Source organism: Alexandromys fortis, unplaced genomic scaffold (assembly GCF_014885135.2).
Source record: "Alexandromys fortis isolate MF-2015 unplaced genomic scaffold, M_Fortis_MF-2015_v1.1 scaffold_6, whole genome shotgun sequence".
NCBI lineage: Eukaryota > Metazoa > Chordata > Mammalia > Rodentia > Cricetidae > Alexandromys > Alexandromys fortis.
Window position 1 is genome coordinate 22,004,598 of NW_026067902.1, and position 25,775 is coordinate 22,030,372.

General features: G+C 41.9%; 1 long non-coding RNA gene across 4 annotated transcripts in view; it reads left to right on the forward strand.

The window, feature by feature from the left end:
- Positions 1 to 2,303: 2,303 nt before the first annotated feature.
- The window catches only part of LOC126496429 (uncharacterized), an 82,009-nt gene continuing 58,537 nt past the window's right edge, over positions 2,304 to 25,775 (forward strand). For all 4 annotated transcript variants that reach the window (XR_007590357.1, XR_007590356.1, XR_007590354.1 and 1 more), the window contains exons 1-2: positions 2,304 to 2,681; positions 8,041 to 8,174. This is a non-coding gene — a long non-coding RNA (uncharacterized lncRNA). The remainder of the gene's footprint in view (positions 2,682 to 8,040; positions 8,175 to 25,775) is intronic.

Below are 25,775 nucleotides of genomic sequence, written 5' to 3' on the forward strand. Positions count from 1 at the left end.
TCTCTGATAAGTAGGGCTTGCTTCCTCCCCAAGTGGGAAGAAGATGGGAAATTTGATCTTGTGGCCACAGTGATGCTGTCATATGACCAACTGATGACCCATTTGTCCTATGGGTATTGAAGAGTAAAAGTGCCAGTGTCTTCAGGAGGGAATGGGACAATTCAAAGCACAAAGTTGACATGCTGAGATGTGTGTGTGTGTGTGTGTGTGTGTGTGTGTGTGTGTGTGTGTAGGGGGGTTACATTGATTTTATTTCATATGAAAAGAGAATGGGAATGTTATGCCTAAATCCATGGGTCCCCACAAAAGCCAACGAAGGAGACCGAGTCCCATATGTAAAAGCAAAGGGCCTTTATTTTAATTAAGCTTGCAAACTCGTCTCTCTGCATGTCCAATGTATTGGAATATTTGGAGAACCCTGAGCTCAATTAGAATTGGGGTTTTATAATAGTAAAGGTGGGGGTAAGGGGGCTCTAAGGTTCAGGACCCCTGACTGGCTGACATTTGTCTAGGGGTGTTCTGGTGAGGTGTGCTGGCAGGTGATCCTATCTACAGTGGTTGGAATGTCAGGCATTTCCTTTGGATGGTCTGCTCTTGGGTGGGAGTCGGGTAATCTCAGCTTGTGGTGTTTTCCTGCTACCAGGTATTGCTTCAGAGTAAACTACGGAGACTCAGGCCTCTTATTAAAATTTATTGATGGCCGGAGTCCCAGGTGATACTGGTTGGAAGGAAAGAACTTCCTTTGGATGACCTGCCCAGACTTAGATTATCATGGCTGGCCCCCCACAAGCCCCCACAGGGAAAACATGAGCAGGTGAAGGGGATGAGGGAAGGCATCCAGTGTGTGGCAAAGGGAGAATACCACAGTTTTAAAGTGGGTGGTGCAGAGAGAGCCATGGAGTCTCCTCATGTTTGAAAGCAGTGTGTTGGTGTGTGAAGAGGTTTGATGGATAGGAGGAGAACCTGGGGTGTGCTGAGGTAACTGCAGAGTCCAGTAGGTCTAGCAATACCAGCAAGGGACACCAAGGCCCAGTTTTGCCTGCAGAGGCTCATTGGTCCATGCAGGCTTGCTACTGTGAGAGTTTCAGAGATTAAGAGCCCCAGCCATAAAACAGAAATTACAAGAGATTTTAACATTCGTTGACAATGGCTGTGATTGTCTTGGATTAGCCCCACAATGTCTTCTTTTGCAAGCTTTAAAAGAAAAATCATTCACAGAAAATAAAAAAATACTCATTCTCTATACCAGAACACATGTGTGTATGTGTGTGCGTGTGTGTGCATGTGTGCATGCGCGTGCACGTCAGTTCTTACTGGGTGAGACCAGACAAACTGAGGCCGAAAAAGATTCCATTTTTGTTCTGGGATCCTTTGGGACTTCGAACTTCACCCCAACCACTGAGAAAAGCCAGGAGCCGTGAGGGGAAGTATTAGTTAATGGAAAATCCCTAGATACACAAAACTCCTGACCGCCACCCATATCCCCACCTGTGGTTACACAAAAGATGTTGACCACCTAACTTCCCTTGTCGATTGAGTAACAATGGACCAATCAGATAAGTTTCCAGACAGACCCTGTGGTTAGCAAAGGGCCAGCAGATGTCCCGAGGAAGTGACCAGGGGACAGTTACTATGGGAGAGAACAAACCCCCTTAGGCAAGGACAGCCTATCAGAGAATAACAGCTAAACTTTACCTAACCTTTGGCCAATTGTGATACAGACAAGCAACTTTATACTTTGAAACTGTAATCTTGGGACTGACTGCTTTGTGGCTTTTGTCTTTAAAAATCCCTTACCATAGTAGACAGGGGTCCTCCTCCCTCCATCTGCCACGTCAGACTGTGAGGAAGAGGACCTGTGTTAGCCAATATATAATAAACGAGACCTTGCTTTTGCATTCACAAGAGTGTGGCTCCGTGGTGGTCTTCTTGGGGGTCTCAGGACTTAGGCACAGCCACAGCTGATAACTTCCAGGGTGACAGCCACAGAAACCTGTCAGGTTTCAGGTCTCTCCTCGGAGGAGACCACCTTGAGGTGATTTGTGAACCAGGCCGACTTCTTAACATACTGAAGTTTCTAGCAAAACTATTTGTAAAATTAATAGCCTCTGAGGACCCCCATTACCATCTCCCGAAAGAAGGCTTCTCGTTGCTTTATGAAGCTGTACACAGAAGAGTAATTAGGTAACAGTTCAGGCCAATGGCCTCTCCCAGGAATTGATGGTCGCGAGAGTTCATTAACCCCAGCTGGCTGTAGCTTCACCAGGAGATGCCCGGGACCAAGGTTATTGCAGCTGGTAATGGAGTGGACAGGGACTTTAACTGGGATAAAAATAAAGCCGTGTCTCCTGCCAGGGGAGCCTTTCTCCTTGAGGGGCTACTTCAGCTAGTTGATGGAGCCGCAGGACCCGCGCTTGGGACCCTGCACGGGAGAGGACAGCAGATTGCTACCAATGAGAATCGTTAAATCAAGGTGGAAACAGGGCCTTGGGGGCAAGTTAAGGTGTTTGATCCAAGCCTCTTCCTGCAGATCACAGATGGCTTGATTAACACCCAGCGCAGCGTTCGTTCGGAGCAGCTGTTCTCCGTGGTCAAGTTTCTATGCCCTCCCTCTCCAGTGGGAAGAACGGCCGAGATTCATTTCTCGGCTACTCCCTGCTGTCAGAACTGCCTCTGCCTTTGTGAGTAACTGTTGGGAAACGCTTGCCCTGATTGCAGGCTGGAGCCCCCGCTGGATTTGCTGGGCCTCTGCCCGCTTGCTGTGGGGGCTGGCCAGGTACGCGCACCTGGGCCCTCGGTGGAAGCTGCGGGGCGCCTCCAGCTGCCTGGTGAGGCCGGCGGGGAATGGTAAAGCTACTTTGTCTGCTCGCCTTGCTTGTCCTTTCTTTGAAGGTCGCTACTTGCGTGCTGGATGCTCTTATGAGTAAGGCTGGCTTGGAAGCTCATTGCTGGGGGAGGGGCGAGGGCATCATTTTAGAAACCGGTTCCTCAAATACATTGTAACCCTTGGGTGTTTTTGTATTTGTAGTTACAATTATCACATAGATTCTAGGTTTATTTATAAAACCTCTTTGAATTTCCCTTCAGAATACATTTCTAGTACTCAGAAAAGCATATATTTGAACTACTGAAAAGAGACAGTGATTGATAGAGATAGACTCTCTCTCTGTATACACACACACACACACAATTCTCTATATATACATACACACATGTGTATGGGGGAGGATAACACTCTCATTTGATCCAGACTGTTTTTCCCCTTTTAATTATATACAAGTCAAATTTCAGTGCAATCCAGTTTAACATCCAATACATTGAGTTTCAGCTGACAAAAGAGCTATACATTTCTTTTAAAATGAAATTTACTGAGCCATTGCTATTATAGCAACAGTAAACAACTAAAAAGGTTTATCATGGATGTTACCTCATAGCAATAACTCTGTTTTTCAAAATGTGTCATTAATTATTCAATAATCTCATAGAACTTGTTTTTAAATTATGGTTAACTTTAGACTTAGTCATGTGCAGGTATTTTGTCCACATGTATGTCTGCACACACCATGTGTGTGTCTGTAACTGTGACGGCCAGAAGAGGGAGTCAGATTCCCTGAAACGGAAGTTACAGATGATTGCAAGCTGATCCGTGGGTTCTGGGAACCAAACCCAGATCTACTGCGAGAGCAACGGGTGCTCTTGATCCCTGAGGTATCTCTCCAGTTTCTCATATAATTTATTTTAATCAAGTCTGTTGCTTAATCCCTTCTAGATCTATCCCCATTCCTCTACTCCTCAACTCTGTATCTTTAAAAAAGAACCCAACAACTCATCAACTCCATTTTTGCTGCTTATATACTCCTAGATGTAGGGCCATCTACTGAGCTGCGTTCAACATACCAGGAGGCATATCCCTAAAGAAAACTAGGAAGCCATCCGTTGTCCATAGCTCCTGAGTTAGGGGTGGCAGCTCCTCCTCAGTCTGTGCTAGAATGCCGACTGTCTTGATCTTGTGCAAATCTTGGTACAGATATCATGAATTCGCGAGTTCAGTAGTGCCGTCATGTACGGAAGACAGTTTCGATCCTGTCACCCCGATATCTGGCTTTTGTAATCTTTCAGCTCCCCGTTTAGTGATGATCTCTGAGCCTTGGGGAGGAATATATATATATATATATATGATTCAAATATGTATAATATATGTAAAATGAGATATTTGTATCATACATATGAGCACTCCAATGACATTTACTCTTTGTCCTTTGCCTATGGCTCTTTCACCAAGCACAGTCCTATTCTGAAGAACTGAAGCTAGAATTTCAACAGAAATATTGGGGAGGATATAGCTCCATCTGTAAGAGTACCTAAACATCACCTTCCTGCTCTCCGTGACCAGCACACCCAGGCACTCAAGGGATGCTATTTTGTGGCAGAGCTTGTGAGCATTCTTGTCTCGTCTCCTTTCTCACAAAGTCATATCAAAGGGGCTATGGCTACAGCTTAATGAGGAAATAGATGCCGAGCTTCTGTGAGGCTCCTGGGTTTAGTTCTGGACACACACACACATCCCCTTCCCTCAAGGAACACGTTCATAGAATCACTGGGTTTTCTCCAGTATAACCAAATGACAACCATAAAATTATCTTTAAACTATTTTGAATATGTATAATTAGATTATAAAGAAGAGGAAAGCAAGAAAGATTGACTCTCATTGGGTTAGAGAAGCTTTTAAAATCTCTACCATATATGACATGCTCAATGAGTTCTAGTTGATTTTTCTGTGACTCTGAACATGTGGAAGAGGAAAAGGGATTTCTTCAACTGTACCATGAACCAGGGAATTCCCATAGTTTTGATGCAGATATGATATCATGGATGCCATTCGATGCACCCTTCATATTTGGCGATGTACTTTTGTTTTCAATGTGCGAATTTTCTTCTGAGATAAACCCATGCTTGGTAGGCATTTTAGCCAGATTTGTTTATTTATTTTCATCTATCTCTGCATGGGGTATATACATATGCTTGTTTAAATGTGTGTGAACGCTCATGTGTTCAAATGCACATACATCTGTGTGTACATGTGAGACTAGAGGTTTCCCCTGTTGTTCTCCATGTTATCCATTGAGGCAAGGTTTCTCAGATGACCCCCAAGCTAGCCAGCTTGCTCTGAGGATCTCCTACGTCCATCTTCTGAGCTCTGGAATCACAGGTGTGCTGCCCCTCCCACCCAGCATTTACGTGGGTGCTGGGATCTGAACTCTGGTTCTCACGTTTGTGTAGCAAGTACTTGGACATTTCCTTAGTCTCTTTGTTTATTTCACCTTTGTGTCTACAGCTTTATTTCCCATATTTGCAGTCAGAGAGTGAACATTAATTATGAGGATCCTAAACAGAGTGACCAGAGTTCTCTGAATGTGAACTCATAAAGTTCACACAAACCCTGATGTGACTTCATGCTCTTTTCCAAAGTCATATAACTCAATGTTTTCTGTCACTTGTGAAAACACTGTTGTTTAAGTTTTTTTTTGTTAGTCCCAGTGGACAGAGAAGTTTTCTAAACACTGAGAGTTTGGTGTATCTCTTGTTTAATTAAAGTAACATTATGTCTTGGATGTTTATGTTCTCAAGTGGCTTGTCATTAGCTGAGGCTACATGTTCTATCATTATTCATTTCACTAATAAAAACACTGAACACATAAGTATGTTGTGATCCAGATAATGGGTGACCCAAGATGATTACAGTATTAAGCATTATCAGAGAGGCAAACATGGGCATACTCTCGCCTGCGATGTGGGAGACTTTCTGGTGGAGGGAGATAGAAAGCACTTTGGGATGCAGCTGAACAGCCTGTAATTTTGGTGCCTTAAGTGAGCTTCAGCAGGGCAGTAACTTCTTGTTGACTTGAATCCTAACGTAAAGAAACAAGTTTACCAAATAATGGAAAGATATTATAAGCAGAGGGGAACAGTGGCTTTGAAGGCACAAATACACCTGGGAGGGGCAAAATTTACTGTCATTTCTTATAGAGCATTAGTAGGTGTGTCACAAGAAAAGTGATAGTCTAACATGATTTTAAATTGGAAAAAGAAAGAAAACTGTTAATTTAAAGATTTAAAAATGTTCATTTAAAAATATTATATGTGTTGGGGCTTTGCCTGCAGGTTTGTTTGTATATCACATGCATGCCTGGTTCCCTCAGAGGCCAGAAGAAGGCATTGGGTCCCCTGAAACTGAAGTTATAGATAGTGGATGCTGGGACTCAAACCCAGGTCCTCTGGAATTTATTATATACTCATGGAGGGAAACATTTAATTGGGCCTTGCTTACATTTTTGGAGGTTTAGTCGATTATCATCATGGCAGGAAGCATGGAAGGCAAGCAGACAGGCATGGTACTGGAGAGGCAGCTGAGAGTTCTACGTCTGGATCTGCAGGCAGCAGGAAGAAAACGAGACACTGGGCCTGGCTTGAGCATTTGAAACCTCGAAGCCCACTCCCAAATGACACATCTTCTCCAATGAGGCCACACCTATTCTATTAAGATCACACCTCCTAAGAGTGTCACTCCCTGGTGACCAAGCACTCAGATCTATGAGCCTATGGGGGCCATTCTTATTCAAACCACCACAAGCCCACAAACTGTTGTTAACTTTAAAACAAATTTTAATAGCAGTAATTGGGTTGGAGCTATGGTCCCATGGTTAAGACTGCACGCCTTTAGTGCCAACACTCAGGAGGCAGAGGCAGGCAGAGCTCTGTGAGTTTGAGGCCAGCCTGGTCTACAGAGTGAGTTCTAGGACAGCCAGGGATACACAAAGAAATCCTGTCTCAAGACAAAATAAAATAAAATAAAACAAAAAAGAGTGCTTCATGCTGTTACAGAGGATCTAAGTTAGGTTCCCAGCACCCAGGTCAGGTGGCTCACCACTGCCTGCACCTCCAGTTCCTGGGAACCAGACATTCTCCTTTGGTCTCTGCAAACATCTGCATTCCTGGACACGAATATAACCTCCTGTAGACATACATGCATACACATAATAAACACTAGTTACAGTTAAATACATAGTAAAACTACAAGCACTATGTCAAATGTAAAGATGTTGCTTAGGACAATTCTTTTTTTTAAAAAAAATATTTATTTATTTATTAATTATATATACAGTGTTCTGTCTGTCTGCATGCTTGCTGGCCAGATGAAGGCACCAGATCTCATTACAGATGGTTGCTGGGAATTGAACTCAGGACCTCTGGAAGAGCAGTCAGTGCTCTTAACCTCTGAGTCATCTCTCCAGCTCACCAGGGCAATTCTTTGGTATAAATGATATTTGTCTTATAGAAAAGTCTTATGCTGGTAATTATTTTCAGGGAATGAGAGGGTCCCGAGCACCATGAGCGTGGTATTTCAATGACTGACGTATGTGGAATAGTGTTCTAAAAGCACCCTGACCTAGGCAGAGGGGAAGGACCAACCAGGCCTACATAGGAACTTGTTTATAAAGTGTCAGGAGGGTCAGGCATAGTTGGTAAGGATGGGGGCGGGGTCTAGGAGAAAATGCTCTCATTTAAGGATAAGATACAGACGAATGGGTCCAGTATCATATGACGTTAAAGGAAACAAAAGGGGTGTCCAAGTTGGAAAAATTGAGGTTTGATTGATCAAAATCGAAACATTGTTTCATAAAATCAGAATCTGTAAAGAAAAAGAGCAAAATCTCCCCTTCTCCCACCTTCCATCAAATGAGCAAAGCGATCTGATACACCAAGCAAGCTGCCCTCTCTTCTGGGTGTTACCTAGAATGGAAAAACTATAGACAAGTGTCTATCAAGAATGTGCCAACTATGTAGTATATCTCAACCACCCGGACCCCAGGGATGAGGGTACTGGTTCCCAATATCAGCCAAGTAGAGCTTTCAAGTTCTTCTCTCTTCTGTCCTGTAGCTATCTGGAATCCTACCCAGCCGCTTGTGGAGAAGTCAACGCTTCACATGCAGAGAGAAGCCAGCCACTGTCTTCAGCTGTAGTGTTTACTTTTTTTGCAGGCCTCTTCCTTGTCCCATTAGAAGATTCCATCTGTTTGGTGACCTGTCAATCTACTGTGAGGAGATTGCTATGGTTCTTCAGCTTCACATTTTGGTTCCTCTCAGCAAGTGCCATTTTCTGCCATTCTTTCTGGGTGAGGTCCCTAGCTACATCCTTAAATGTAATTCTCTCTCTCTCTCTCTCTCTCTCTCTCTCTCTCTCTCTCTCTCTCTCTCTCTCTTTCCCCTTTTAAACCCAATCTTATCTATTTCTTCCTCAGAAACTGCAGGGCCCTGAGAACAGCTAACTCTCTTTTCTGTCATTTGGAGCCAACATCTTCCTGTCACACAGCTATTGCTGTTCTCTGAAGTCTGAAGGGTCATTCAGATATTGCTCTTTACAAAGTTGTCGTGATTGTTCGGAGGGTCAGCAACTCAGGGCCCACTCTTTCCAGGGACAGTCTAGCTCCTGGGGCAGGTCTCAGATAGGAAAGCTCTATGAGAGGTACCGAGTCTTTGGTTTTATATTCACACGGCAGATCTTCCTTACTCTTATAAAGGTGGGAACTGTGGACTAAGAAAATAGCAGGACAGGCAAGTTCAACGTCAGCAATGCACTTCTTGAAAGAAACTAGTAGCGTAGCGTTCTCACCCCACAAACACTCCTCAGTTACTGCTCTGGACACGCTGGGCTTGCCCAAAGCATATGCAGTTCAAGTTCTGTCATGCATTTTTTCCTTCTAGAGATTGTGTATGGGAAATATTTTAACTTTTTGGTTGGTTTACAAAGGCAGTAATGAATGTTCCATGGGCACAATGTCTACAAGACGTTCAGTGAGAGCTGTTGTCCTCAGCTTCTCCAGTCTGACTGAATTATACAATCATTGTCTTGAGCAAGCATCAACTGTCTTAGTTGTTAATAAAAAACAACTTAGTTTTTTTTTTTTTTATTGCTGTGAATAGACAGCATCGCCATAGCAACTCTTACAAAGAAAACTATTTAACTGGGGTTGGCTTACAGGTTCAGAGGTCTTGTTCATCATTGTCATGGTGGGAAGGTCAGCTGCATGCAGGCAGACATGGCCCTGGAGAAGAAGATGAGACTTTGACATGTGGACTGTCAGGCAGCAGAAAGAAAGCGAGACACTGGGTTGGCTTGAGCTCCTGAAATCTCAAAGCCCATCCTCTGTGATACACTTCTTCCAACAAGGTCACACCTACTCCAACAAGGCCACTTCTCCAATAATGAGTGTGTGGGGTCCTTTTATTCGAACCCACATCAATACTTAGATTACGTGCTCTCCTACTGCCCATTAAAGTTTGTTTTCACTGGGAATAGTTTTTTGCTCCGAGTGGGAATATGAAATCCCATGACCTTTTCTGCTGATCTCTAGTGACAAGACAACGCTCTGGTTCAGTCATAAATACTCGACACATCGAGCTTGCTATGCTTGAGGCTTCTGGATCCTAGCAATCAGGCCTGCTGGGGGAAAGGCTGAGTCTGGGGAAACTTTGCTTTGCTGAAACTCTTTCCATGTATCTTCGTTAGGTGTCTATTGCTGTGATAAAATACCATGGCCAGGATGGGAAGGAAGCTGGGGAGGAAAGAATTTGTTTGACTTGCATGTTCCAGTCTGTCACCAGAGGAAGCCAGGGCAGGAGCTCAAGGCTGGAAGCTGGAGGCATGAACCCAAGTGGAGACCATGGAGGAACACTGATAACTGGCTTGCTTCTCGTGGTTTGTTCAGTTTGTTTTCTTATGCATTCTAGGACCACCTGGACAGGGATGGCCCTGCCTACAGTGGGATGGCCCTCTCATATAAATGTTAATCAAGCAAATGCTTAGGAGACTGACCTACTGGCCAATTGATGGGACATTTTCTATATTGAGGTTCCTTCTTCTCAGATGACTTTGGCTGGTTTGAAGTTGACCAAAACTATTCTGCTGACATATGAAGCTTGTTGACTCCTCCATAAGCACTGGCTATGATTTTATACAACTCCTTAGGTATATAAAGGAGGGAAGGAAAGTAGGAAGTTCTTACCTGAATGATATCATGGCCTAGCACCTTGCCCTCTAGGACCTGGGTGATATTTTCTCAAATGTGTGTTTGATGGAGGAAGGTCATTGGTTAATTATAATAAAGAAACTGCCTAGGCCCATTTGATAGGCCAACCTGTAGGTGGGTGGAGTAAACAGAACAGAATGCTGGGAGAAAGAAAGCTGAGTCAGGAGTCGCCATGATTCTCCCACTCCAAATAGACGCAGGTTAAGATCTTTCCTGGTAGGCCACAACTCATGGGCTACACAGATTATTAGAAATGGGTTAGATTAATATGTAAGAGCTAGCCAATAAGAGGCTGGAACTAACAGCCAGACAGTGTTTAAAAGAATACAGTTTCTGTGTAATTATTTCGGGGCATAAGCTAGCAGGAGGCCGGGGTGCTGGGGATACAGCCCCGCCGCTCCTAATACAACATGTGTTGAATCCAGGTTGTCATTGTTTTCTTTCAGTGTTTGTAGACTGAGACTGTGCTTTCATTTTCTGGCTGCCCAGACCTGAATAATCTCACAAAAACTATATTAATTACAACACTGTTTGGCCAATGGCTTGGCATATTCTTAGCTAGATCTTTTTTTTTTAATATAATTTTTTTATTGAAAAAAAAAAGATTTCTGCCTCCTCCCCGCCTCCCATTTCCCTCCCCGTCTCCCTTTTCCCCCCTCCTCCCTCTCCTCTCCCCCTCCCCCCCACTCCTCTCCCCCTCCCTCTCCAGTCTGAGGGGCAGTCAGGGTTCCTTGCCCTGTGGAAAGTCCAAAGTCCTCCCCGCTAGATCTTATATTTTAAATTAACCCGTTACCATTCCACTGGTACTTCCATCCCATGATGTGTGGGAGGGGAAGCCTATGGGGTTGTGGGATAGTTGGATGTAGGATGTTCTATTAGGTGGATTTACGACTTTGTGACTGTCTTCATGTATAAATTCAACATTGCACAAGAAGATATGTGGACTTGTGGTGGTTCTTGACTGTCAACTGGACAAGGTCTGAAATCATTTAAGAGGCAGGCCTCTGGATGGGTCTATGAGGATGTTTCCAGGAAGGGTTAACTAAGAGGAAAAAATGTTCCCTAGATTGGTAGCACCTTCTGACAGGTAGTGGCTTAGATATGAAGTGGTCTGAGGAAGAGCCTTGCTTCGTGTCTGGCCCCATTACTGTTGCCACCTTCCATTAGCACTGGATGCCAGATTCTTCAGATGTTCAGTATGGACTGAAGCCCAGCTATTCTTTAGGAGTCTTTCAGGCCTTTAGGACCAGATTGTGATAGTTAAGGCATCCAGCCTCATGGGCTAAGTACCTACTAGGTTTTCAGACTCTCCTGTATTCAGACAACCATTGTTGGACTGCCCAACACCTACAGGTATAAACCATTTTAGTACACACACACACACACACACACACACACACACACACACACACACACACATTGTTGGTTCTGTTTGTCTAGAGAGCCCTGCCTATGCAGTAAATGTTGATGTGCTTTAGTTTTTTGTCAATTGACACAGCTAGAGTAGTCTGAGAAGAGGAAATGGTCATTTTCTTGACTAATGATTGATGTGGGAAAGTCCAGCCCACTATGAGTGGTGCCACCTTTTGTACAGGTAGTCCTGTGAGGTCTAAGAAAGCAAGCTGAATACACCATGAAGAACAAGCCACTAAGCAGTATCCAGTTCCTGCCTCCAGGTTCCTGCCCTGGCTTTCCTTGGTGATGGACTGTGAGCTGTAAGATAAAGTAGCCCTTTCCTTTCAGGTGCTTTGGACCGTGAGTTTATGAAAGCAGTAGAAAGTAAAGTAAATAAGGAGCGGTGGCTAACAGTAGAACTATGAAGGGATTGTCTCACTACGAAGAGTTGGTTCTTCAAGAACATCAGCAAAATAGACAAGCCTTTATTCAAACTAACCAAAAGGCAGGGAGAGAATATCCAAATTAACAAAATCAGAAATGAAAAGGGCAACATAACAACAGATGTGAAGAAAATCCAAAGAATCATCAGATCATACTTCAAAAACCTGTATTCTACAAAATTGGAAAACTTAAAGAAAACGGACAACTTTCTGGATAAATATCACTTACCAAAATTAAATCAAGACCAGATAATTGCTAAAGAAATAGAAACAGTCATCAAAAGTCTCCCAACCAAAAGAAGCCCGGGACCAGATGGTTTCAGCTCAGAATTCTACAAGATTTTCAAAGAAGAAATAATACCAATACTCCTCAAATTATTCCACATAATAGAAACAGAAGGAATATTGCCAAACATTTTTTTATGAGACTACAATTACCCTGTTACCCAAACCACATTAAGACATTACTAAGAAAGAGAATTACAGACCAATTTCACTCATGAACATTGATGCAAAAATACTCAATGAAATACTGGCAAATCGAATCCAAGAATACATCAGAAAAATCATCCGCCATGACCAAGTCAGCTTCATCCCAGAGATGGTTCAACATACAAAAATCTGTCAATGTAGTTCACCATATAAACAAACTGAAAAATAAAAACCACATGATCATCCCATTAGATGCTGAAAAAGCCTTCAAAAAATACAATATCCCTTCATGATAAAGGGCTTGAAGAAAGCAGAGATACAAGGAATATACCTAAACGTAATAAAAACAACATACAGCAAGACAACAGCCAACATCAAACTAAATGGAGAGAAACTCCCAGCGATCCTCACTGAAATCAGGAATAAGACAAGGTTGTCCACTCTCTCCATATCTATTCAATATAGTTCTTGAGGTCCTAGGTAGAGCAGTAAGACAACAAAAGGAGATCAAGGAGATACAAACTGGAAAAGAAGAAGTCAAACTCCCACTATTTGCTGATGATATGATAGTTTACATAAGCAACTCCAAAAATTCTACCAAGGAACTTCTACAACTCATAAACACTTTCAGTAATGTAGCAGAATACAAAATTAACTCAAAAAAATCAGTATCCCTCCTTTACACAGATGATAAATGGGCTGAGAAAGAAATCAGAGGAACATCACCCTTCACAATAGCCACAAACAGCATAAAATATCTTGGAGTAACTCTAACGAAACAAGCAAAAGACCTGTATGAGAAGAACTTTAAATCTTTGAAGAAAGCACAAGAAAATGGAAAGATCTCCCATGCTCTTGGATAGGTAGAATTAACATGATAAAAATGGCAATCTTACAAAAACTAATCTACAGGTTAAATGCAATGCCCACCAAAATCCCAACAAAATTCTTCACAGATCTCAAAAGAACCGTATTCAACTTCATATGGAAAAGCAAAAAACCCAGGGTAGCCAAAACAATCCTGTACAATAAAGGAACTTCTGGAGGCATCACAATCCATGACTTCAAACTCTACTACAGAGATACAGTACTGAAAATAGCCTGTTATTGGCCTAAGAACAGAAAGGAGGACCAATTGAACCAGATAGAAGACCCGGATATCAATCCACACACCTATGAACACCTGATTTCTGACAAAGAAGCAAAAAATATAAAATGGATAAAAAGAATGCATATTTAACAAATGGTGCTGGCATAACAATATATCAACATGTAGAAGAATAAAAATAGATCCATTTCTATCACCATGCACAAAACTCAAGTCTAAATAGATTAAAGACCTCAATATAAACCCAACCACACTGAACCTCATAGAAGAGAAAGTGGGAAGTACACTTGAACACATTGGCACAGGGAACCACTCCCTAATTATAACCCCAGTAGCACAGACACTGAGAGAAACAATTAATAAATGGGACCTCCTGAAACTAAAAAAGCTTCTGTAAAGTAAAGGACATGACATGGTCAACAAGCAGCCTACAGAATAGGAATATACCTTCACCAACCCCCCATTGGACAAGAGGGCTGATATCCAAAATACACAAAGAACTCAAGAAATTGCTCATCCAAAACCAAATAATCCAACAACAACAACAACAACAAAAATGGAGTACAGATCTAAATAGAGAACTGTTAACAGAGGAATCCAACATGGCGGAAAGACACTTAAGGAAATGCTCAACATCCTTAGCCATCAGAGAAATGCAAATCAAAACAATCTGAGATTCCATTTTACACCTGTAAGAATGGCCAAGATCAAAAACACTGATGACAACTTATGCTGGAGAGGTTGTGGGGAAAAGGGAACATTTCTACACTGATGGTGGAATGCAAGCTGGTACAACCCGTTTGAACGTCAGTGTGGCAATTTCTCAGAAAATTGGGAAACAACTTTACTCAAAACCCAGCAATACCACTTTTGGGTGTATACCCAAAGGATGTTTAATCGTACCACAAGTACATGTGTTCAACTATATTTATATAAGCATTATTTGTTATAGCCAGAACCTGGAAACAACCTAAATGTCCTTCGACCAAAGAACAGATAAGGAGAATGTGGTGCATTTACACAATGGAGTACTACACAGCAGAAAAAAATAACGACATCTTGAACATTGCAGGAAGATGGATGGATCTAGAAACCATCATATTGAGTGAGGTATCCTAGACCCAGAAAGACAAATATATGTACTCACTCATTAAGTTGCTTTTAGACATAAAGCAAAGAAAACCAGCCTAGAATTCATAATCCCAGAGAACTTAGATAATAATATGGAAATTAGAGAGACATACATGGACCTAATGTACATGGGAAGTAGAAAAAGACAGGATCTGCTGAGTAAATTGGGAGCATGAGGACCATGAGAGATTGTAGAAGGGGACTGGGAAAGAAGGGAGGGAAGCAGATAAAAATGCATATATATAGTCTCACTAGTCTTGGCTCAATTTGATTTACTTCCTGATTATCTACTTTGTGCTTGAAAGTGTCTCTTGGCCCAGTGTAAGCACTTCCTAAAAGAAACCCAAACTCTTGACCCCAAGCTCGTGGTGCTTCTCAGATGGCCTTTTTTTCCCTTTCCCACTCTTAGGACCCTGATGGCCACACATCAGTCAGTTGTCATCCCCAGAGTGGTTGCTAGATTCATACTCTTCTAGGATAATTATGAACTTAAGGTTTGCCTTTAACACAAGTATTGTTTTTACTTAAATAAAATTTATTTTCATTTTATGCTATATACTTAAGTTTAAATTTTTATTTTATTGTTTTAAAAATTGTGTGTGTGCAAGCGCGTGTGTGCATGTGTGTCCACATTAGTGCAGGTACCCATTAAAACCAGAAGAGGTTATTAGATCCCCTGGAGCAGAAGTTACAGGTAGTTGTATGTCTTGCTATATAGCCCGTGTTGGCTGTGAACCTCTTATCTCCCTGCCTATCCTCCCAAGTGCTATGATTACGTGTATGCACCATCACCACACCCTGTTCCTGTCACTTGTGCAGTGAGCACTTCACCAACTGGATCATCTCCTGAGCTGTCACCAAATTCATCTGTTAAATAACTGACCCTAATTTGATGGAATTCAGAGGTAGGGCCTTTGAGAGATGCTTATGTTCAGGTAAAGTTCTGATGATGTGGCCTCATAAGGAAATTATTAAACTTATTATTAGTATAGTTATTATACTAATATTATGAGTTTTATTGTGACATTTTCACACATGGATATAACATCTTTGATCACATCCGTGACCTTGTTACTCTGACTCCCCAAGTACCTTCCTTTTCTCTCAAGGTCCCCTTCTATTTCCCCTAGATTCATTATATGAGAGAAAATGCGCAATGCTTTAACTTCTCGCTTAACCCAGTGATATATAGTTCTTTTCATTTTTTCGTAGATGTCCTAATTTTGACCTTGTCCACATCCCTGAAATTATAGTGAGGGAAAAAAGTATACTGTAGACACTAAAAGGCCAACATAAATAAGGGCTCAAAAATAAAAAGCAGATTTCCCCACTCTCCCGCAATCAGCTCTCAAGGCTTGGAGTCTGACCCCTGGCCTTATAATGACTCCTACAAACAATTGTAGTCTAACTCCTAATGACCCCTGGCACCTCGCCTCAAACACCAGTCTCAGGAAGGACAGATGATGAGATAAAATTTCCTCCCTGACAAGCAGAAAGTGAGCCCCCTCTTATCTATTCAAACACCATCCCCCATACATAGCCCAGAAGACAAGGCCAGGTAATTTCTATTAAGTGCTTTAAAAAGACACCATTCACACTCAGAGGGGTGATTCTCTCTGAGAACCCACACACTTTGTTTCTATCCACAGAACAGATTCTATTTCCCCAAAGGAGAATTTACGTTTTATTTCCTCTTGCTTTCCTGAGTGATAACAAATATGCAAAAGTAACATGAAATTTTTTGCTACTTTTATTGATTTACTTTTTTTATACAATAGATTTTGGTTATGTTTTCCTTCCCCTACCTCTTCTCCCAGGTCCTCCCCACCTCCCTAGCCGCCCACTTCCTGTTCCTGTTCTTTTTTCCTTCCACACACACACAAACCCTCAAAAACCAAAAATGAAAATCTGCTTCCCTCTCTTCCTCTCCCCTCTCCTTCAACCCTCTTCCATGGTCCCATGCTTCCAAGTTACTCAGGAGATCTTGTCTTTTTCTACTTCCCATGTAGATTAGATCCATCTATGTCTCTCTTGGGGTCCTCATTGTTGTCTAGGTTCTCTGGGATTGTGAATTGTAGGCTTTTTTTTTTTTTTTTTTTTTTTGCTTTATGTCTAAAAACCACATATGAGTGAGTACATATGGTTATTTTTTTCTGCTGTGTAGTACTCCATTGTGTAAATGTACCACATTTTCCTTATCCATTCTTCAGTTGAGGGGCATTTAGGCTGTGTCCAGGTTCTAGCTACGACAAAAAATGCTGCTATGAACATAATTGAGCACATGTCCTTGTTGCATGATTGAGCATCCTTTGGATATATACCCAAAAGTGGTATTACTGGGTCTTGAGGAAGGTTGTTTCCTAACTTTCTGAGAAATCACCACACTGGCATCCAAAGGGGCTGTACCAACTTGCATTCCCACCAGAAGTGTTCCCTTTTCCCCACAACCTCTCCAGCATAAGTTGTCATCAGTGTTTTTGATCTTGGCCATTCTTACAGGTGTAAGATGGAATCTCAGAGTTGTTTTGATTTGCATTTCTCTGATGGCTAAGGATTTTGAGCATTTCCGTAAGTGGCTTTCAGCCATTTTAGAGTCCTCTGTTGAGAGTTCTCTGTTTAGGTCTGTACCCCATTTTTTACTGGATTATTTGTTCTTTTGTGACCAATTTCTTGAGTTCTTTGTATATTTGGGAGACCAGCCCTCCATCTGATGTGGGGTTGGTGAAGATCTTTTCGAGACTGGGAAAATATTTAAACAAATTATAAATCTGATAGAGTGATAGTATCCAGAATATATTTTAATTTTTTTTTTAAAATGAACATCAAGAAAACAAACAACCCAGTTTTAAAATGGTGTAGAGAACTAAGCAGGGAGCTCTAAAAAGATGAAACACCAATGGTAATAAACACTTAAAGAAATATTGGACATCCTCAGCCATCAAAGAAATGCAAGTTAAAGCTATTCTGTGATTTCATCTTATACTTATCAGAATGGCCAAGGTTAAAAAAACAAATGATAGCATATGCTGGCAAGGGTGCAAGAAAATGGGAACACTTATTTGTTACTAGTGTTAATGCAAACTTGTACAGCCACTATGGAAATCAATATGGAGATTCCTCAGGAAGCTAAGACTCTATCGACCTCAATCGCCACCTGTACCACCCTTGACCATATGTAACTCATTTCGTAGCTCTATATTTAATTTTCTTAAAATCCTCTGAACAAATTCAATAGTGACAATATTAACTATTTTTAAACGTAGAGATATTTTTTTTTCAAGTAAGAATGTGGCAAGAAGGAGGCACCGTGAAAACTAGGAAGTGAGTCTTAACCATATTTCTGATGTTATAATAAAATACTTGAATCTGGAAACTTATATTTTATAAAGGTTTATTTAGGAAAGTAACAGTTTCAGAGCCTGAAAACCCATAATTACCACCGTTTTTTCACCTTTTGTCTAAGTTTCCTTTTACTTCATCATTACATTGTAAAGAAAAGGCAAGAAAGTTGTTAAGTTCAGAAGAGGCCAAGTTCTTGAAGTATCTTTACTTTTTAAGAACCCATACCATAAGAACTTACTCTACGAGACCAGGATTGGTTCTTGCTGAAGGCAGTGACCCCAATGGCATAATGTCTTCCACCCCTCAAGGTTCTCACACTCTCCCAACACCACTCCACTGGGACTAGACTTCTACATGAATCCTTATAAGACATAATAAACTATATCAAGACTTTACTGGGACCCTCATTAGGAACTGGGTTAACTTGGTCGTGGTCTTACAAATAGAGGAAAATAGTTTTTCTGTACAATTCGTCCAGCTTTTTGTGGAGGCCCAAAAATGTGAGCCTATTTCCACCTTGTCTGAAGGTCATAGAGCTAGAAAATGCTCAATTTTGCTAACAACCTCAGAGCTATAGCTCCTGAATCAAGATGTGGTTACTTGGTTCTTTTGACATTAAGATGGTCCATATGGGTAGATCCACTCTGCCCTGTCAGATAGATAGATGGTCAGGATATGCAAGCATACTTTTGCTCCTTCTTTTGTAATAGGAGGTTACCTGGAGAGTGGCTGCTTTCAGGATACTTGATCTAGGGTAGCTTCACTGCCTAAACAACAGAATGCTAATGACTTGATGTCTCAAAGAGGTGAAGCAATTAACTGTTCCAGTTGTCCTTTGTACCATGTTAAAGACGTCTTTTGTTGCCTTCTTCCCCCTTTTGTGTTGGGGTATAAAAGTGCATAGAAAATTAAATGCAGATGATTTCAGTATTCAGTGGACCACTCTCCCAGTACTATTCTATGGTTTCTGTTTTATTATTTTCACACCTTTGTACTCTTTACTTACATTTCTGATCCCCACATCCCTACCCTGACAAGTGGTATTTTTGTCGAGGCTGGTCCCCTAGAGCTTTTACTGTAGCAGTCTCCCCATGCTCTGATTCTGTGCCCTAGGTGTCTTTTTTATATATATATATATATTTTTTAGATATATTTATTTATTATGTATACAACATTCCTTCCATGTATGTCAGCAGGCCAGAAGAGGGCACCAGATCTCATTACTGATGGCTGTGAGCCACTATGTGGTTGCTGGGAATTGAACTCAGGACCTCTGAAGGAACAGCCAGTGCTCTTAACCTCTGAGCCATCTCTCCAACCCCCTAGGTGTCTGACATTGTTCAGTTTGAGGATCTGGATCCATGAGCAGAGAATGCAGTTATTACTCTGCATTAGACAAGGGTCTTATCAGAATCTCCGTTCATGTATCTTTGATGCTTTCCCTATCCCTCCACTGTTCTTCCCCAGTGCTGGGCTCAGCTACCTACTTCTAAGGTCCTAGTTTGCTTTTCACTTCTATGCTAAAATACCGACTCAGACCAATTTGGTAATTAAAGAGTGTATTTGGCTTACAGGTCACAGTCTGTTGTCATTGAGGGAAGCCGAGGTAGGAACCTGGAGGCAAGAATTTAAGTAGAAAATACAGAGGAACACTGCATTCTGGCTTGCTCAACAACTTTTTATACACAGCTCAGGTACAGGTGCCCAGAAATGGCACCACCTATGTCAATTAGAATCAATAAATGGTCCACAGACATGCCCACAGGCCAATCTGATGGAGGCAATTACTCTTTTTATTTATTTATTTATTTATTTATTTATTTATTATTTATTTATTTATTTATTTAAGATTTCTGTCTCTTCCCCACCGCTGCCTCCCCTTTCCCTCCCCCTCCCCGGAGGCAATTACTCTTTTGAGGTTCCTTCTTCCCAGGTGTCTGGTGTTAAGCTGACAAACACTGACCAGCACAGGCTTAGAATGCCCAGCTGCCGTGTTCTATGGCTTTCCTGCTTAGTGGGGGCACGGGCCTATCGCCAATAGTTGGAATTCCTGTGTTTACCTGGTCTCCCTCCTTTGTCCATACTTGAGCTCTCTAGATCCTCAAGGCTTCTTGAGAGTCTACCCTTCCTTTTCCTGTGAGGTGGAAACTTGGCTGCTACCCCTTCCGGCAGTCGTATTTCACTTTTGTTTCAGTTCCTCCTTATATAGAATATTTTGTAGCAAAACAAATGCTTATTATGATATTTGTGTATACACTGGAATGTTTCCGATAAAAGTAAAAAAAAAAGAGGCTTTAGGATTAGATGTATTTAGAAAAGTCTGTCCATTAAATGTAATGCCTGCCATCTACACATGCACATCATCAAAGGGAGATATTTTCACAGACAGCATCCCCTTCTCAAAGGCTGCGTGGTGATACTCGTCAGAAGAACAGGAATTTCTCTTTAAAGCTGCTGATTCCCTCCAATATTAATTGATCTTTGGCATATTCACTGTAACATTGAGTTGAACTCTCTCTTGCCAAAAATGTAAATAACTCAGGAAAAGCGAGGCTGCATATTTCCTTCGGCCAATTTTGGTTGAGAAGCAAACATTTTTGAGAGGTCAAGCTCAAAATAATTTTGGAATTCTAAGCAGGTTTTACAGCTTCTACTGGCAAGAGATCTGTATCTGCAGAATCCATAAAGCATTTAAGGTATAGTTGATACGGAAACTGTAATGACCCTGGAACAGGATACTTCCTGGAGATTAATGACCAGCTGGGAGGGGTTGATGGCCTGAGGTGTAGTTGAGGGCCATTAACCTCAGACAGTCATTAAGGCCCAGGAAATGTCCTATGTCTAGGTCGTTATTGTTATTATAAATTGAAAATGGAAAAAAAGAAACAGGCACGCCGATTATTTGAAGGGTGACTCCATTTCCAGTGGTCTGAACATGGAGTGTTCTGGGAGAATTTATTCCCCCATCCATTAGCTGACCCATCTCCCTGAACCCTCTGTCACTTCTCCCTTCAACTGATGGGTCTTTGTGCTGGGAACCCCTGAGCTCCCCAGGTGCCAGAGTGGAGAGTACCGGGGCCCTCCTTGAAGTGACTGTGGCGCACACAGTACTGGGGAATTGCTTTACCGCAGCTCCAAATCGCATTCTGCATTACAGCCCGCTTGCTTCCCCAGGGATCCGCTGTTTCCTTCTCTATTTAGCTGCAATAAATTTCCCACAGCTAAATTTTAAGCTCTTGACTATTTTGTTTGTGCCTATTTCCCAGACCCTTAGGGGTGAAAGTGCACAGGATTGGCTTAGCAGTTATGTTTCACCTCTAGTTAGGCTAGCGATGGCACCCCAGTGTAGTTCCGGGTTCATTTCCCAGACAGCACTGGAATTCGGATGGCTTTTGAGTTCCCCATGGGTAATACCTAGCTTTGAATGCAATTAAGTTTCATCTGTTTACATCTCGGACTAGAAGCTATCTTTTATCCCCAAGAAACTAAAATCTGTTCAAAATGTACACGACCTCGCTTCCAGGCTTCTACAGTTCTTTAGGACTTTGCAAGTAGAGAGGTAGGAATCGCTCAGCACAAACTAGACTTCCCTTACTCATTGGCCACGGGAGACTTCAGCTTGGGCTTTAAGAAGTCCCAGCCATCTGACTCAAGCATCATGTTGCCGTGGCTCTGTGAGGATTCTATTTTACTTATTTAGGGGACACCTGAAATTTCGAGCACTATGTCCAATTAGTCAGAATTCATCATCTGTGGATACAAAATAAAGAAAAGATGAAAAGAAAAACCTGAGCATTTGCATGGGTTGACAACATGAGCATTGTAGAACAATAGTATGCTTCAACGTGATTCTAAGCTGGTATCCTACACAGAAGCCCCTGATGTATGTCATTTCTGTCACTGCAAAGGTAGGGTAGGGTAGCCTTTCAGGAACCTCAAGTTTCTCTTTCGTTTTATTGTATCTCTATGGGGAGTCTCAGGAGGCATAAATATTCTGAACATATAATCACAGTATTATTTGGACAAGGGGGGGAAGGGATTGTACACCAAATAATAACAACATGTTCATCTTCATCCTAAATAAATATAGAAGTAGTGAAAGATAAAACTAAATATTTATTGAAGAGTTTCAATTCAGTATAGGCTTCCAGTTACTATCCACCAGTATACTACAATACAGTTAGGTATCATAGTACCTAATTATATACTAGTATTAGCAGGTATCTTAGTCATGTACTGAGTTGAGTGTAGAAAGTTCTAGCGACTTTCAATTATTATAAAAGTCTTATGTTGTTTCAAAAATCTTTTCCTCCCTTCTTTCCACAAAAGAAGGCTTCTCTATCTCCAACCTTCTTGCCCATTTTTCTTTCAGTGAGGAGCAAGAGCAAATGCTTCACTGTTTGGCAGGCTTATACTTTTCAGCTTATTCCTGGGTAGGCTCTCCTACCCTCATCTTCTCCCAAATCCTTTCTTTCCCAATATGCTGGCTAAATAATGTCCTCTGGAGAATGGACTGCCCATCCTGCATCAGGTCATGACCTCTTAGTCTTTTTAAAAATGTATCGATCAACTTAAAGCTCTTGTCCTTTGATTTTCAGTGACAAGTTCTCCTCCTGCTCAAGGAATGGTGTCTCTTTAGTAGGTTAGCCTCTTTGCTGTCGCTTCAGTTCTCTTCATAAAGTATCCAGGGAGAGGAGGTGGTGGCCAGTAGGAAGGTGTGTTCTAAAGCAATCTCTCAGTAAGCTGTGCAGAACCACTTTCTATAGTAGAATACTGGGGGTGGCTCTCTTGACATACTGTAGTCCTCAGCTTTGATCTTGAATGTACTTCTGGGAAAACAAGAAATCCCTATACTTAGTAACATTTTTTTTAATCTAGAGGAAGAGAAGAATGTACACTAAAATCCCTACAGCTATTCCTATCCTAAAAGAATAAAACTAGAGACAGAAAGACAGTTGACATCAAAGTCTCAATAAGGATCTGGTTGAGGGATGGGGAGAAGATGAGGATTAGAGGAAAGGGTTAAACCACACTGGGGGTGTGTGAATAAGTCACACAGAAACCCAATAATTTAAAGCTAATCAAACATATAATTTAAAAAAGATTGACTGGGTGTGGTGGCACACGTTTAAAACCAGCAGTTGGGAAACCAAGGCAGGTGGATCTCGGTGAATTTCAGGTGAGCAGGGGTACACAGTAAGGTACTGTCTTAAAACAAAACAATGACAACAGAAGACTTTGAACGTAGATGCCATCCACGGGGATAACAATGTCAATCCTGAAGCCACAGGTTATTAAATGAATATCTTACTGCCAGATGTAAGATACCTTTCTAAAAGTTATTGGCTAGGAAGGCCCCAGAGCACCCCAAAGTATACAGGTTAAGGCCAATACCCTTGGATGCCTTCCAGAGTGAGGTGGTAAGGCCCTATTATTGAAGATACTTCATATTTTAACTTTAGGATACAGAGAAACCTTGGTGGAATTGAGCTGGAAGTTCATTCCCTACTGTCAGTTTCTGTGTAGGAAGCTGAGTGGTGGTGGTGGAGGAGTCAGCAAAAGTCTTTCTTTTCTGGCTTTGGACATTGTATGCTATGATACAAACCTGCCTCCTTTACATGCTGTCGAGAGGTTCTTATTGCTTTAACAGGGGCATGTCTGTTATAGGGGTAACCAAATGATTTCCAACTGTGTCTGAGGACTGCTACTCGGGACAGAGTTCATGCCTGGTACTGTGAACTTGGAAAGGTTCATGACTAAGGAGGTCATAGGGAATCTACTACCTGTTTTCCTAAATGGGCACGTTCTCAAATCGCCTGCTAAGTATTTATATTTATATTCACAAACTAGTTCGGTCCTTTGCCTTGATCCGAAAAGGTTCTCTGTGCAGCAGACAGTGGTTAATGCAGAGATTCCTGGCTGTTTAAGGTACCGAGAACAAGTGACAGTTGAGTGGTAAGCCTTGATGGGGCATCTATACCACCTCCTTCAAGTGTCAGGGAACATTGTGGAGGAAGGGATGAGAAGAATGCGAGAGCTGGATAACCGGGAGGACAGTTGTGAGTCACTTCTGAGGGGGTTGACAGGGCAGTGGCACTCACTGATTCCCATCAGCTGCAGTTGCCTGCATAGAACTTGCATAAACCGAGCTAACAAACATTCACTCTTAGATGGGAGTAGGGACTCAAGGAGTCCGGCTCAGGGAAGGCAATGGAAGTAGAAAGTTATTGGGAGAAGAAAATCATTGTCTTCATGCTCTCCTGGAAAGATCGCACTCACTCCCATGTGAGTCTCCCCATCATGCTCATGTGAGGCACCCTGCCTAAACATCGTGTGTCAGAAAGCAAAAACAAACACAAAACAAAAAGACATGAAAATGGGATGGAGACGTGGTGGGAAGAAGGGTGTTGGGGTGAGAGAGGATGACAGAGATAAAGTGATGGGTGTGACCAGAACCTGTTCTACACATGCACGAATGTGTAGTTTCTGTCCTCATTCTTGAGGGTTAAGTATGGTTCCTTAACACAAGAATTCATTCAAAATTTTGTTGTTGAATTGTATTGTTTTTTTCTAGCAGGAAACAAGAAAACACCAACTTTCCCAATCCCATCTTTAAAAATGCTTTACTAACTGAGCTATACCCTCAGCTCTTTTAACCATAGTTATGTCTCTGTTATAGTTTACAGATTCTTAGAAGGATGTCCTGCATTTGTTTATTCATCAAACACTAACTGAACTCTTAGTGTGTACTGGGCTGTAGCAAGCTTTCTTTGCATTGTCAGCCCCCCAATACAAACATGGGCACTTGTTACTAACCATGGAGGCTTGACCTTAGCTTAGGCCTTCCCCCAACTAGCTCTTACAACCCAAATTGACCTGCTTCTATTAATAGGCCTCTATCACATGGCTCAGTTGCCTCTCCACTATACTGGATGTCCGACTTGCTTTGTTCTTCTTCCCAGCATTCTCTCTCCCTGGAAGTCCCACCTATTCTCTCCTAGCTATTGGCCGTTCAGCTCTTTATTAAACCAATCACAGTAATACATCTTTGCACAGTGTACACAAATATTTCACAACACTGGGCCATATACTTGGCCCTGGGGATTACAGCTAAAATAAAATAATATTCCATTCCTCAAGTTCACAGTCAAGTAGAGTTTTTTTTTTTCTTCACACCAAACTTTCCCCACAAGTTTAAACTACTACTTTGACCATCTAATGTCCTTGGCATCAAATGCCAGTCAGTGTTCCGTTGAGTGATCAGAATGGATTGCCATTCATATTTAGATGGATCCTATGACCTCCACAGTTCACTGGTATGCTGACTTTGTAGCAAGGACTAGTGAGATCTAGTTAAACTTCTCTTTTACCTTTACATCCCTCTTGCCCTGTGTGACTACAATATTTTTCCCCATTTGGAGGAGGACATAGCTTTGAGATGCTGTTTTGAAGGCTGACACCTGCCCTTCCCAGATACCGAAACTGCTAGTTCTAGGTCTTAGATTTACAATGTCTAGACAGCTGTGAGAAACAAAGTTCCATTGTTTACAAATTACCCAGTTTCTGGTGTTTTACTGTAGTTGATCATTCGACTGGGTCTTGAAATTTTCTTCCTTGCTGGGACCTGATTGGGGTCCTTTGCTAGATCTTACCAATCTGTCTTTGTGTCACCCAACCCTATCTCAACACCTTAGATGCTGCTGTTCTGGGTGGGCCTCAGTGGCCAGGGGATTCGTTCCCCTACTCATCCATCCTGTAAAGTGACAGGGCCCCTTCTTTGAGGGTGAAAAAAAAATCTCCCTCGATAGCAGGTTCTAATTTATCTTGGGACATTCA